The sequence below is a fragment of the Papaver somniferum genome, chromosome 2 (assembly GCF_003573695.1).
Source record: "Papaver somniferum cultivar HN1 chromosome 2, ASM357369v1, whole genome shotgun sequence".
In the NCBI taxonomy this organism is placed as follows: domain Eukaryota; kingdom Viridiplantae; phylum Streptophyta; class Magnoliopsida; order Ranunculales; family Papaveraceae; genus Papaver; species Papaver somniferum.
Genome location: NC_039359.1, coordinates 55,085,321 through 55,098,188, shown reverse-complemented (window position 1 = coordinate 55,098,188; position 12,868 = coordinate 55,085,321).

The following is a 12,868-nucleotide window of genomic DNA, read 5'->3' as shown; positions in this document are numbered from 1 at the left end:
TTGCGAAGCTCTGGTGAGCTATTCCTATTAAATACTGTTAGCAGTTAGCTTTTCTGAATCCATTTCTTAATTTTTGTAGTTAAATTTTTTAATATACCTTGGTCATTGATTTTGCAGTTGTTTTCTAGCTTCTGAATTTGTTTTTGTAATCTCATTTATTCCATTCCTTTAATTGCTACATCTACTCTCTCTGGGTTTTGAGCATTGTTTATGTACTTTAAACTATTGTAAATTTCTGCGCTTTTTATCATCTTGATTTTATGTCTAGTTAACATCTTAGCATGTTTTTATTATTCTCAGCTGAATCTCCCTTAATTCCTGCCTGTCATTAGGTTCTTATTTGATCCTGATGTTGTTTACTTTTTTTCTACGCATAGGTTTTGCTTTAGTTTCATTTCTTAGTCAGTGTCTTGTTCTCAAGCTATTACGAGCTCTCTGTTGATTTAGCTCTTTGCTGATTTACTTCAGTCCTGAGTTAAGTCCTGGTTTGTGTCAACGCATAGTAATAATCAGAATTACTTGCTTATAGTGTAGCTTTATAATCTGTTACTGTATTCTATCGGTTTTTTCAACTGCTGAATTACCAAGATACAAGATACTTTAGGCTTTGGGGAATTTTTCTCAAACTTTTGTTGCTGATTGGTAGCCTACCGGTCTCAAACAAGTTTCATCCCTATAAATTTGAACTCAGGGGAATTTCAATCATTCCCTCAATTTTGGTTTCATCCTTAAATTTCTTATTCTCTTGTTATCTTGAGGGGAAATTCTTTTTAGTTTTGTTGGGCCCTAAATCTTGAAATTACTGTCCCGGACTGCTCAAGGGATTGGGCCTAAACTCTTTTTAACTAGAGATAGGGGTGTGCAAAAAATCCGGAACCGCGGATTTCATCCGCAACCTTCCGCAAAATTAAGGGAGAAAAGCAATCCGTAAGTGTCTATGGACCGGACACGGGTGAGTTCTCTAATCCGTAAAGTTTAGTGGTTTAGTTGCGGTTGGTTTTGTAAATCCACGGATTCATCCGCACCGTAGGATAGTAAGTAAGGTGCCCCATTGATATAGAGGATGAGGCCCTCCTCTGAACTCCCTGTTTACTCTGTGTTCGAAAATCCAAATTACAGCACCAACGATAAAAAAGAAAGCCCCAGTTGTTACCCAGAGCTTCCACTCCAATGGCTCGAGAAATATCCATGTATCCTTGCTGATATGTTTTTGCACTAGCACAACCATTGATACACCTACTTCAGCATATGGTAACGTAAAATCAACAATCTCTGATCGATTGGCTGTAATACTAACATCTCCATCTACGACATCAAAATTCTGTTAAGAAGAATACAAGTATAAATTATGAAAATAATATTAATATAACTGTTTGAAAAGAATCTTTTGGGAAAAGATAAAGTAACCTGAGCATTCACTTGATACACAAGATCATCGTAACTTCCAGCTATTCTTCCTTTGCTATTCTGATAAGGAATGAGGTCATAGACTACAGCATATGGAAGCATTTCCAATGCAGCTTTAAACACATCTGTGCAATAACCAGTGACTTCATACCCCGTAAAACTATTAGAATTCTTTTCTAGCTTCACGAACTCACTAAAACCATCTTTCACTGGAACTCCAATTCTTAACCTTTTCGCGTTAGTTAGAATTATTTCAATTATTTTTTTTTATGACTAAATCCGCGGTTATCCGCATCCGGTTCGTATCATCCGCTGATCCGCGGATGTGAAAACCGCGGGTGATTGGACCGGACACGGTTTGATTTTCCAAATCCGCAACTTTGACGAATTGGACGCGGGTGACTCCTAATCCGCAACCATCCGTCCATTGCACACCCCTAACTAGAGATCACTTAGAACGATTTTTTAGGGAGCATGGTTTTTGTTTTTTATGGGACCATGGTCTTATTAGGCCAACCTCCCTATACTTATAAGGGGTGTCCTAAAGTTAGGTAAATACACATTTACCTTTTACTTTAAATTTAAATTAAAACTAACTTAATAACTATAAAAATCTAATCATATACATCTAATCTAAATGAATTTATTAACCAAAATCAAAACCAAAAACAAAAACAGGAGGGAATCGAAATTTTTTAGTTTTGAAAAAAAAATTATTCTCTTGTTCTTCTCTCTTTCCTTGACGTTCCTCGTTCGATTGAAAAACCCATCAATCTTTTTAATTCGTTTTTTGATTGGGAAAATTGTGTAGAAATCATCAAAATAATGTTTAAATGGAAGTTAAAGTGGCATGTTCGGTTAGGAATAGTTTTAAAAAAACTAGTTTTGTCATCGAACATTCTGAAACCAAGAACACGAAGAACACTTCGGTAATCACGAATTTAATTTTTCGTAACCGAACCGAGTTCGGTTGGTTCGTAAAAAATAGTTTTAACCGAACTCCTCATTGAAAAACCAATATATTGTGTTCGGTTGGTCCCCAAAAAATTCTAAAACTAGTTAGTAACCGAACTCTACCCATAGTACAAAAAGAAAAAAAAATTCCAATGTAACCGAACTGTGCTATTTTGCCTACTATGCTGAGTTTCAATTTAACCGAACTTGTCCCACTATGTTCGGTTTGGTCGCAAAAAATCTTGACAAACCGAACTCTTCACTAATTGCATACATGTGGAGTTCGGTTAGATATGTTGTTGGGTTAAAGTTTGCGAACCAACCGAACATTACTATGTGAATCCTATAAACAAAGTTCGGTAACATGTGTGTTTACCGAACGACTAAAAACCTCCATTAAAGAGCGAGTTCGGTAACCTGCATGTTTCGAAAAAATAACCGAACTACACTTTCAGATGAGTTCGGTAACCTGTTCTTCACATAAAGTAACCGAACAAGCCCAAATATACTCTAAAAATTTATATTTTTTTAAAAATTTGGAGCAATCAACAAACATTATCTAAATTTGAAGCATACCTGGGTACCCAAATACCCTTCCTCCGGTTGTGGTTGGTAAAATCCTTCGTTTTTCATGTTTTCCTTCTTCATCTTCTCTAACTTTACTCTCTCAATAATTCTACTTCTTTTTTAAAAAAAAAACTTCTGATTTTTTAATCTCACTAATTATCTTTAACTTAATCATCTCACTAATCATTACACTAACACTAACTAATCATTACCAAAAATTAATCAGCAGGGTAATTTAGGTATTAATATAAATATCTAGATAAGAGGTGACCTAGATTTACTTCTAATGTTCTTACCCAAAATAAAACCATGGTCCCCAAAAAAACGGCTCTTTAACAAGAGATCACATAAATTATGTTTGTCAATATTATAGTCCTGACATCCTGATTTTATAAGATACAAAGGCTCCATTCTCTCGAATGGATTTGTTCTTCCAAAAATCTCACTTTCATGATTGGTTTATAGTTCTTTTGGTGGGAATAACTAAAGGTTTAGCAATAGCTTGGCATAATAATGTAGAACTAAAACTAGTTTTGTTCCTGGTAAATATGTGTCATTTAGAGGCGATAATAGGTGAAATGGAATTGATGATTACTTTTATTTATGGTGTTATAGAAAATGATGAAAAAATTGCTCGATGGTTTTGTATCTTTAATATAGCGCAGCAAGTCAAAAAAACTCTGAGTTTTAATAGGAGATTTGAATATTATCCTAGATGCATGGAGAAAGCAATGTGTAAACTAGGAAAGCTAAAGCAGTAAATCTTTTGTTACATAAATTTTAGACTCGTTGGTCCTTCAACACCCTGGATATGAATGATCTCCTTTTACTTGGTCGAACAATAAAAAAGCAGAAGCAAATATTTATGAAAGGATCGACAGAGAATTAATCTCTTACCAATGGGTTCAGAGCAAGGTATTGAAAGCGCGAAGCATTTTTCATTTTTAGGAAGCGATGCGTATGTCAAAGCGTGAAGCGTCGCTTCATGGTTGATGTTTGAAGCGGATGTTTCCATATAAATAAATTAGTCGTAACTAGTAATTATAAATTTATTAGGAAGATAATATCATCTAAAATTTTATATAAGTCTAATTTTTATCAAAAATAAAGCGTGTGTAGACGAGTGGGAGGCGGGGTGTTCAATTTCCCCCTTAAAATATTCATATTTTTATTTGAAAATCTTTAAATAAGAGGTGGGTGTTCAATTTCCCCTTAAAACATTCATATTTTTCTTTTAAAAGCTTTAAAAATTTCGCCGAAATGCTGAAATTTGAAGCGAAGCATATGCTCTGAAGCGTGAAGCGTACGCTTCATGAAAGATGTGCTTCACATGACCACTTCAGAACGAAATGCTGAAATTTGAAGCGAAGCGTACGCTCCGAAGCGTGAAGCGTACGCTTTTAAAAACCATGGTTCAGAGTTTTCCGGACAAACACCATTCAGATGCATCAGATCTTGGATTTCTCATCATACATTAACCACTGTTGTTACGATATCCTGAAAACCCCACCAACCAACTCTAGCTTTTCCTAGAAAATTTTCATAGAATGTTAAATTTCTTTCCTCCGATCTTGGTATTATAATCCTGATGTTTTGAGAAACATCCATAACAATATAAAACATCAGAATAGTTAAATAGAAAATATCCATAAATCTAGAAGAAAAAAATTCCGCAAAGTTAGATTTTCTAAAAAATCTCCAAGCAGAGCTAGGAAAATGTTAAGAAATCAGAAATAATTACTTCCATCAGCTTTCCTGTGACGTATTCTTCAAAGAAAATGATCAGAACACCAAATGATTTCATATTTTAGCCTCCAATAGAAAGAGGAAAATTGATTTTCACACTCTTAGGGGACTGTCGGGTCTTTAAAGAGATCAAATCAATAACCTATACTCATTAATCATTTTACTCGGATTTTGGTACCTCGCAAATCAGTAATTACAATTGACCTATCTGAAATCATTCAACCACTTATATTGGATTCGAAAAAAAAAACTTTTTCTCGTTGAAATCCCTTCCTAAGAAAAATTTGGTTTACTCTCTCGAACAAGAATCTTTGGGGATCCCCTGACTAAATGGTGTTTAACAGGGTTTTTTAAAAGCTAATTGGGAAACTCCGGAACCAGATATACTAGAAATTCAAGAATTTTTCAAAACATAAATCTTGAATCCCGATTTCTGTTATTTCTTTATTAGTCCCAAAAATTTCTACGCTCCAAACCCCGAGTTATTATAGACCTATTAGTTTAAGCAACCCAATTTACAAATTCATTGCGAAAACCATAGCCAATAGGTTGTAACTGTCGAGATTGTAGTTAAGGTCCCTTCGAAAGGCAGTACTCCTAGCTGTAATACTAGCCTTTATTTCGATGATAACCTGATATGAAGATCGATTTAAACCTTGAAATATTTTCCAATTACGCTCTTTCCAAATCTTCCAAAGTATAGCTGCTGGAAGTAAATCCCATATATTCTTTACAGGCCGATAAATGCTTCATGATGACCAACTTTGGCCAGCTGCAGGATGGATGGTGGAGGAACCCAAGTGTAATAGTTTGGAGTAAGCGAGTTCCAAATGTGAGTGGCAAAGGGGCAGTTGAGAAGCACACCATAGAAAAAACTTACTTTGAGAGGTTGGTGGAGGTTACATATATGCTTGTAAGGGAAGTTTATTGGAGAAACAATAGGATCTACATATGGGGTAGATAAAAGGATGTAAGCTGACATTACCGAGAAAATAATCAAACTTGAGATTGACCACGATCTCGATTATGCGGTGTTAGATAGAGTGCGAGGAGATCTTCCAACCCATGCATCCATCCAGAACCAGATAGTTTCTCCATTACCAATGTGAAGGGTAGAGTGAGAGATTACCATTTGGGATTGCACAGCTATGTGTTTCCACACCAAGCACCCATATGGAATATGCAGTGGAAGGAAATTTAGGAGCCCACAATAATTTATATGCTCCAAGTTTAGCTGTGATGATTGAGTTGTATTTCGAATCAGCTTCAGTCCCAAATCTGCAGCCTATTTTACGAGTAAAGCTTGGTTCATAAGCCTTAGATTTTTTTTATGCCGTACCCACCCTCTTTGATACGCATGTACAATTCGGGTTTGTTGATCCCAATCCAAGAGTTTTCAATTTATTGTACATAGGTTTTATTGTAAATTTTTCAAAAATGGTTAAATGCCATATGATTTTGTTATCTCTAAGATCATTTTCAGAGCCGGTGAAAACACTTATGTTAACAATTCAATTAGGAATGTTACATGAGATCTTATGTAACAGTGTTGTAATAAGTTCAATTAATGTGTATCTTATGTAAGGTTTAATATATCTACGGTACCCCTAATTTTCATTGAGGTAAACTAGTATAGTAGTATGTATAAAGCAAAACTAGTATATGAAAATGCTGAAATTTACAGCCACCATTTTCTTAACTCCTGTAAAACTTCGAAATGTTAAGATGTTCTTTTAACTTTTTTTTTTTATACTAAAAGAAAATTTATTGATCAGTTTCTTCTGGAGAGTACATAATGATCCTCAATCTATTTCACAATCTCTGAAGGATAGATTGAGACATAAGAGAAACTGTTAGCTTCAAGTCTAGCTTTTTTTGATAAATCATGAGCCACACTAATACTTAACCTATTAACTAACTTGCAAAACCAAAATTCATTGTTTAAAAACTTGTTTCTGACTGAAAGAAATAAATGATGATTAAGCCAATGCACTTGTGGATCTTCACTATGAATAGAGTTCACCAAGTTTGCACAGTTTGTCTCAATGATCACTTTATTGAAACCATTCTCTTTTATCTATTCTACAACTTTGATCAGAGCTTTTCATTCAAAATGTTCTGCACCAACCTCAGCTTCCATTTCTTCCTCCATATTGAAACCTTTTACTGCTAGTGTATGCCCTGCATGATCACGAACTATTAGTCCAATCCTACCTTTTCTTGTTTCATAAACATAAGAAGCATCAATATTAACTTTTATATAGCCTGTATCTGGTGGAAACCAAACCTTAGGTAGAATATTCTTGTTCCTAGTAACATTAGAAGAATCAGAAGCAAAATCACACTGTTTTATAAGATTATGAATTCTTATAAGAGTATTGTGCATATTAGGCTTTACACCCTGGAAAATCCAACTACATCTGTCTTTCCATATGTACCATAATGTACACATAAGTCTAACAATATAGGAATCAGTCATATTACCAATGTTATTACCTTCAGCTGCATCAGTATAATACCAGGATATTATCCAGTCCTGAAGTGAAACAAAATTTTGAATAATATCTGAGATATCTATATTTAAAGCATTCCAAACAGATCTAGCATAAGTACATTCTACTAGAAGATGACTAATAGTCTCAATATTATTGTTGCATAGGCTACACTGTGGCTCAACATCAGATTTTTAATGAGATAATTTTCCTCTAATAGGCACTATATCCCTTAAACATTTTCAAATAAAAAGTTGAACTCTATGAGGAACTTTGGTATGCCAAAGTTTTTTCCAAACTTCCTTAGGAACATAATCACCATTGGTAGCATTGTTAACATGGTTAACATTGATTGCATTATAAGCACTCTTCACAGAAAACTTACCTCTCCTATCTGGTTTCCAGATTAAATAATCTTCACCTGAGTTAGGAATATACATACTGAGAATAGCATTAGAAGTTTCTTCATCAAATATAGCACTAATAAGTTGTTCATTCCAAACTCTAGTACCAGGTAAAAACAAATCACAAACAAAAGTGAAAGATACAAAGCTAGAAAGTCCCACAGTTGGGACAGGTGGACTATTAAGACCAATAATCCAGTTATCTAGCCAAATTTTAATTTTAGTGTCACATTGAACAATCCACTTGGAGTGTTGTTGCACAATCTCAATACCAGAGTATATACTCCTCCATAACCAGGAGCAGTCATCTTTCAACTTAGTAAACTTCCATTTTACCATACTTGGCTCTAACAATCTTCATACATAAAGAGTTATCTTCATTATGGGCCTTCCAAGCTAATTTAGTTAACAAAGCGCTATTAAAATGCTCAAGGTTTCTAAAGCCAAGTCCAACCAGAGCTTTGGGAATATTAAGTTTGTTCCACCCTATCAAACAAATACCACTATTCACTATGACCCCACCAAAAGTGTTTTTCGATAGAGTCCATTTGATCTATCGTAGTTTTAGGGATTCTAAAACAACCCATTGGTAAGTTGGCAAAGCATTTAGAACATGTTTAACCATTATTGTTCTAACATAATAGTTCATGGTCTTACCTTTCCAAAACTTTAGTCTAGTTCCAAAAGATTGAATAAGAGGTCTAAAAGCTTGGGTCTTATATATCCTCGCCTATTAAAAAAGTCACGCCAAGATATTTATTAGTATCTTTCATTTCAGCAATCTTAAATTCTCTAGCCAAAAGCTCTCTAGTACTGGGATTAATATTGTGACTAAAATAGACACTGGAATTGTTTTAGATTAAGCATCTGACCTGAAACACTACCAAAATAATTAAGAACACTCATAATACCATCTATATTATGCATGTCAGCCTTAGTGAATATAAGAATATCATCTGCAAACATAAGACGAGTAATACCTGGAGTATTCCTTGCTGCTTTTACACATGGAATTAAGTGGTTAGATTCAGCATTTAAGAGTAATCTAGACAAGAACTCCATACAAAGAATGAAAAGATAGGGTGAAAGAGCATCATCCTGTCTAATTCCTCTAGAAGAAGAAAAACTTTGAGTAGGAGAGCCATTCAATAATACTGAAATATTGGTTGTAGAAATACATTGTTCAATGTAACCACATAATTTATCATCAAAGCCAAACTGTCTAAGAATACCTAAGAGGAAAGTCCATTCAATTCTATCAAAAGCCTTAAAGAGATCAAGTTTTAAGGCCATGGTTCCACTGTGACCCTTTTTATGCTTTATTGTATGTATCATCTCATGAGCAACAATAATGTTGTCATGAATATCCCTATCTGGGACAAAAGCTGCTTGATAAGGAGATATAAGATGCTTTAAATGGGGTTTAATTCTATCTGCAATGATCTTAGAGATAACCTTATAAACTAAGTTGCATAAACCAATTGGTCTAAAATCTATGGAACTCTTAGCATTGTCAGTTTTAGGTATCAAACTAAGATAGGTATTATTAAACTCCTTTGGCATATTGCCAGATTCAAAAAAACTTAACATTAGTAATATCCTTACCAACTATATCCCAGTTGTATTGATAAAATCCAGCTTAAAAACCATCGGGTCCAGGGGAACTCCAAGCACTCATATGCTTGATAGTTTGATGAATTTCATCACTATTAGGAACTCTTGTTAAGAAGGCATTATCATGGGCAGTAATAATAATAGGAATAATATCAAAGTGATATCAGTAAAGACTGGATTAGTAGTTTTACTAACCTGATCAAAATTAGCAACAAGCAAATTAACAATATCCTCACTATCATTAAGCCAAACACTATTAGCATCACATAGACAATCAACATTCTTCTATTAGCTAGGGTGTGAAAATATTTGGTATTATGGTCCATTTCAGTAATGAAAAAATCACCTGATTTTTGCTTAAAAAAGTCCTCCTTAATATTAAACCATTCATCTAGTTTTTTAGTGATAGCCACAATATTATCATGTTGGTTAATATCAGAAGGATTATTTTGAGCAGCTTCAAGTTGGGTTTGTAAATTATTAATATTTCTATCAATATATCCACACTCAACCTTTTTCCAGTGAGACAATCTTTTCCTAGTCTTTTTTTGTTTATCAATCAATTTTGAAAAAGCGGGGGTCTAACAATACCACCCAATATTTCGCTTAGAAATCTGTATGGAAAAACTCGAATATACTTTTAAGAGAATCAACAAGACTCAATCAATTAAAAGTACATCAACAAGTTTATATCTCTCTCTCTTGATTTGATTTCCTCAAACAGAAACTGCGAGTACTAATCAAATACAGGGAATAACTTGGATGATACCAAAGACCAATATCCAAGGATCAATCAATGACAATCAACAACCAAAGGTTGGATTACTCCAATTGATTATCTAACGTGCAACCTGTATTATTTCAATTATAAAGATAAAACAATATAATGCGGAAACTGAAATAACACGGACACCAAAATTTTTGTTAACGAGGAAACCGCAAATGCAGAAAAACCCCGGGACCTAGTCCAGATCGAACACACACTATATTAAGCCGCTACAGACACTAGCCTACTCCAAGCTAACTTCGGACTGGACTGTAGTTGAACCCCAATAAGTCTCCCACTGATCCAAAGTACAATTGTACTCCCTACGCCTCTGATCCCAGCAGGATACTGTGCACTTGATTCCCTTAGCTGATCTCACCCACAACTAAGAGTTTCTACGACCAAAATCGCAGGCTTTGACAATAAACAAATCTGTCTCACACAGAAAAGTCTATCAAAGGATCAATCTGTCTCCCACAGAAAAATCCTAAAGTGTTTGTTCCGTCTTTTGATAATAATCAAGGTGAACATGAACCAATTGATAATCCGGTCTTATATTCCCGAAGAACAGACTAGATAAATCAATCACCTCACCACAATCTTAATCGTATGGTTGAGAAACAAGATGTTGCGGAATCACAAATAATGAGACGAAGATGTTTGTGACTACTTTTTATATCTTGCCTATCGGAGATATTAATCTCAAGCCAATCAATCTGATTGTACTCGTACGATAGAATATGCAAGATCATATCACACAACTACGACAAAAGTAGTATCGGTCTGGCTTCACAATCCCAATGAAGTCTTTAAGTCGTTAACCTGGTTTTAGAAGAAGAAAACCAAAGGTTAAAGGAGAATTGACTCTAGCACGCAAACTAGTATCACACGTGAAGTTTGGGGATTAGTTTTGCACAATACTAGATGTCTCCTTTATATAGTCTTTTAAATCAGGGTTTCGCCTTGGTCACAAAGCAAACAATATCCACCGTTAGATGAAAACCTGATTTAGATTCAATCTAATATTTCTCAACCATTAGATCGAAAACTTAGCTTGTTATAGACAAATTAAATGCACGCTTCTAGGTTTTTTAACCGTACCTAAACGTGTAATTTGTTGGTTCAAAAATAGTTAACCAAATGGTTAGCCATATGAGCATTTCATACCAACCATATTCTTCTTCACCATAACTAGTTCAAATGACTTCAAATGAACTAGTTAGAGAGTTGTTCAATTGCAAGGAAATCTTATGTACTACACAAGACATAATTGAAGCAAAGATGATTTTATTCACTTGAATCGGTTCATGAACTTTATATCCAAGGTTTGCAAACTGCATTCCTTAGTCTTTATAATTTTAAGTTCAGAAATCATCTTCAGATATATAACCTTCTTAAGTTCCCACACTAGGTTCGCGGACTTAAGCAACCGGGCAGAGTTTACAAACTCCAGCTGAAAATCTCGGCAAAGACTTTCCACCGGTTCACGGATTGGGTTCGTGCAACGAGTTTGTCAACTCCAGCAGAATTTCTCGGGATGAGAAGTTCGGCAGTTCGCGGACTTGGAAACAAGCCAATCTTCCGGTTTCTCTTAATCAACAAAGTTCACAAACTTTGGTTCAATGGATAGAACTTATGCACATAGGTGTTTCCACAACAATACTTATGTCTATCATTGGTTATGTAATCTAAACTCTCATTCCAATCATTGAAACATTCTTAGAGGACGTTATACAGTTGTTATACCCTTTCTCGTCAAAGCAATTTTCAAAGTGATTGAAATATATCATTACTTTCATCATTAGGTAAAGATAAACATGGTCGAAGCGAAACGCTTACCAACAGATTTTTCGAGATATAGATAGGAGAGGTATACTCGGCTCGAAATACCAAATGTGTATAATCTAAGTTTATATATAGCATACAACTTTTTGTCTCAAGAAGTAGGAGATAGAGTAGATAGACTTTTGAGTGACAGATAAGTTCAAGTTTTCACATAGTTTTTGTCGAGAAGTTCCACCGGTTCGTTGAGTATCTCTTCTTCTTATATGATGAATCTCCATGAAGTCCTTGAGATCAACTACACTTTCTATCCTAGTCCGAGACTTAGCTATAGTATATACTGAAAATAAAGACTTATAGTTTTGATCAGTAACATTGACAAACATGATTGAGATAGCAACGCATGCGAGTTCGACCGAGCAATTTCCCCCTTTGTCAAGTGACAAAACTATCAATACATATGAAATACAAAAAAAAACTTTAGTAGCTCCTATTCCACATGTCTAAGTACTCCAATTATCCCAAAGGTTGTAAGTTTAGCATCACCGTTGTTGAAGATCCGTAGCTATAATAATGAGAAAGCATCAGTCTCGATCATTGTTATACAATGTCATAGTATTATTACACAGTGTCAAAGTCCAATTGTATCACAACTTCAACAATAATACTATGGTGATATGTATCACTCCCCCTTAGTCAATACTCCATCTCACATGGAAACCACTCCCCCTTACACAATGATCCGAAAACCATATGTATTTGTAGTGTGAACTACATATTAATTCTCCCCCTTTTTGTCAATAAAATTGGCAAAGGTACAAGAACGGAATCATAATGAAATTTCCGTAAGAGATATTTCATGACTAAAAGAAAATACATACCATCTAATTTAGATGCAATCATATAGCCGAAGCTAATAGCATTCATCAAGGAGTTTAAAGTTACAATATAACCCCTTTAAAAGTCCACAGCCGCACCCCTCAAGATATGACCATTAAGCACAAGTTCAAAAGAACTCTCCCCCATTTGATGTCATTCCCAAGGGAACAACAAGAGCGACCTTAATTTCAAAAGAAAAGAAGGATTTTGATTGGACACCAAAAACCATGAGAATGAATTTCTATATCAAAAACTCA